Source organism: Adiantum capillus-veneris, chromosome 25 (genome assembly GCF_014529385.1).
Source record: "Adiantum capillus-veneris isolate H3 chromosome 25, ASM1452938v2, whole genome shotgun sequence".
Classification (NCBI taxonomy): Eukaryota; Viridiplantae; Streptophyta; class Polypodiopsida; order Polypodiales; family Pteridaceae; genus Adiantum; species Adiantum capillus-veneris.
The window spans coordinates 105,431,983-105,434,651 of record NC_140955.1 but is presented as its reverse complement, the minus strand read 5'-3'; the positions used below and the strand labels follow the sequence as shown (position 1 = coordinate 105,434,651).

General features: G+C 43.0%; 1 pseudogene; it reads left to right on the top strand.

Annotated features, from left to right (window-relative positions):
• Window positions 1-707: 707 nt before the first annotated feature.
• LOC147425426 (uncharacterized) lies at window positions 708-1,312 on the top strand (annotated as a pseudogene).
• Window positions 1,313-2,669: the final 1,357 nt, after the last annotated feature.

Genomic DNA, 2,669 nt, shown 5'->3' with positions numbered 1-2,669 from the left:
TCACTAAGGGGGTGAGGGTGGACCGCATCACCGCCTGCGGCGGCTGCATCAAGCAGCTGTCCGCATCTTTGGGCTCTGCGCTCAAGAGCTCCAGTGTGTCCACCCTTCCTGGCCTATGCGGCGTCAATCTCGTCTATGCGATCAACACCTCCACCAATTGTGCCACGATTCCTTGAATGAATAGCCCTTGAGACTAACGACGCCATCCTATAACGCCCAGGCGGCCCATCATTATATTATAACGCCTACTTATGCCGATCCCCATCCTCCATGATGAGTACATTAGGCCCCCAGCTATCGTGATATTGATCCCCTACCAACCAAGCTGCAGCAAGGTGTCAGCAACTAGCTTTGCTCCCCTCTGCCTACTCTTACAGTGCTATACTTTCTTTTTGGTGAATAAAATCCGCCCACTTATTACAAGTTCAGAGAGAGAGAGAGAGAGAGAGAGAGCGAGAGAGAGAGAGAGAGAGAGAGAGAGAGAGAGAGAGAGAGAGAGAGAGACGCTTCTCAACTGACCGAGTCACCTACAGAGTCTAGACAAAAGTGAGAGAGAGGGAGAGAGAGGACAAAAAAACTACTAAAAACAGTCCGCACCAACGCGAACTGTTTTCAATAGTTTTTTCTTGGGAGAGAGAGAGAGAGAGAGAGAGAGAGAGAGAGAGAGAGAGAGAGAGAGAGAGAGAGAGAGACTTGTGGAGCTTTCAATGGCTGCCGATATTTTAGAGAACATGGTAGAGCTCAAAGCTCCGCTTGACCAAGCTACACGACGTTGTTGCGACCTCATGTGCAAAGTCTTATATCCTCTGAGATATAGACATTAGAAATGGTAGCAGGCTTGTCTGTGCAATATCAAGGTAAGGCCACATTACTTCATACCTCCAAAAGTCAAAGATCATCAACTAATTATAAAGCTTGTCTATTTTTAGCTAGGATTAGGATGTTGAAAAGTAAAAAATCTAGATATCTCTCTTCAAGGGGGCCTCAAAGGAGAAAATTGACGTTGATGTGGATTTTAAAGCAAGATCCTTGGAGTTGAAGGTCCATGATATTGATGGCAAGAACTATCGCCTGGGTGATTATCGTTTGGGTGTGTTGTGTCTGTGTAAACCTGTCGTACCTAAGAAATGTAGTGTCATTGTTAGGCCACTTGGATTAACATTATTTTGAAGAAGCGGGAGAAGGACACCTGGCAATATCTTCAAGGGAATGAAGACAAGTCAGAGCTGTGGAGTGATGAGATAAAGAACCCATGTCTGGGCTCATGCAAATAATGAGGAATTTTTTACTTTGTTGCGACTTTGTAATATAGAAAGCCGAGAGATTCATGGCAGGATAGGTGGTTTGGGGTCATGGTTAGAATCCATGGTAGTTCTAACTTCTTTTGGAGACGTCGCTAATGGTATAAGGTTTTATATTCTGGTATGGAAGTAGATCCATCCACTTGATTGTTGATATACCGATCATGATTGGTACAAAGAACTATTTTGGTATGGAAGTATTCAACCCTAGGAAAGTTTTCCCACTAATCAACATTTTTTACAATTTAACTCTATTTTTATGAATTCTCCAAGCGGATTTTCTCCCTCTCCATCTATTTTGATTTTTCAACATCCAGTGCTTACCCAAAACATTTGTGAGAGAAACTTGTGATAAAATCAGCTCAAGGCTAAGCTGAGACACACTTTTCTCGAACATTGGTTGGCATGGTAGCGGCATCAAACCTCCATTTTTTGGTAGAGAGAGAGAGAGGTTTCTCAAATCACATATAGACTTGTAAGAGAGAGAGAGAGAGAGAGAGAGAGAGAGAGAGAGAGAGAGAGAGAGAGAGAGAGAGAGAGAGAGAGAGAGAGAGAGAGAGAGAGAGTCAACATCAAACCTCCAAAAACTGAAAAAAAAGCACAAAAAACTCAAATAAAATATTTTGTGATTGCAATATTGATAGAATGCCACATGAGATGCTGCTTATAACAAAGCTTAATGTTTGTGAGAAAGTAGCTCGGTTTTTTCTTTGCTCGAGAATGTTTGCTCGCCGTTTGGTAAGACTCCCTCCGTAACCTCAATCAAGTTTAATGGCATGATCTTCGACGCATGATTTGGATTATTCAGACATTGGGGAATCAAATGATCTATGCCACATCGGTTACACATGAGTATCGACATTGTAGACATGCTCGCTTGATTGATTTACATTAGTGTAGCATTCTTTTGTAGCCTAATAGGACACTCGGCACGATGTGGACCTCCACACTCATAGCATTGAAGAGGTGGTCTCTTGGCAGTGTAATTGATATTTTGGCCTTCTGCAACAAAAGCAGCTACTAATTGATAGACAGGTTCGACTTGTCCCCAATAGTCCTCCATGTAGTATTGTAGAATTTCTTCAAGTGCATTAATCCCATAGGCAATATTAGGGTCTATATCTTGCTCACAACCTTCCAAACAAGAAATAGATGACTCACAACCCACTTGATTCTCATAAGTGATTTTCGGATGTGGTGGTTGCGGTCCTAGCAACTGGAGGTGGTAAGAGTGTTGTTTGAACAACATTTTGGGCCCTAGGGACCATGTGTTGTGATGTTTGTTCAAGAGGTGGATCCGACATCAATGCAGGCCGTCAAGGTGTGTCCATCCATGCTAAGGTTGGTCTATTGGCCATCGCATGCTTA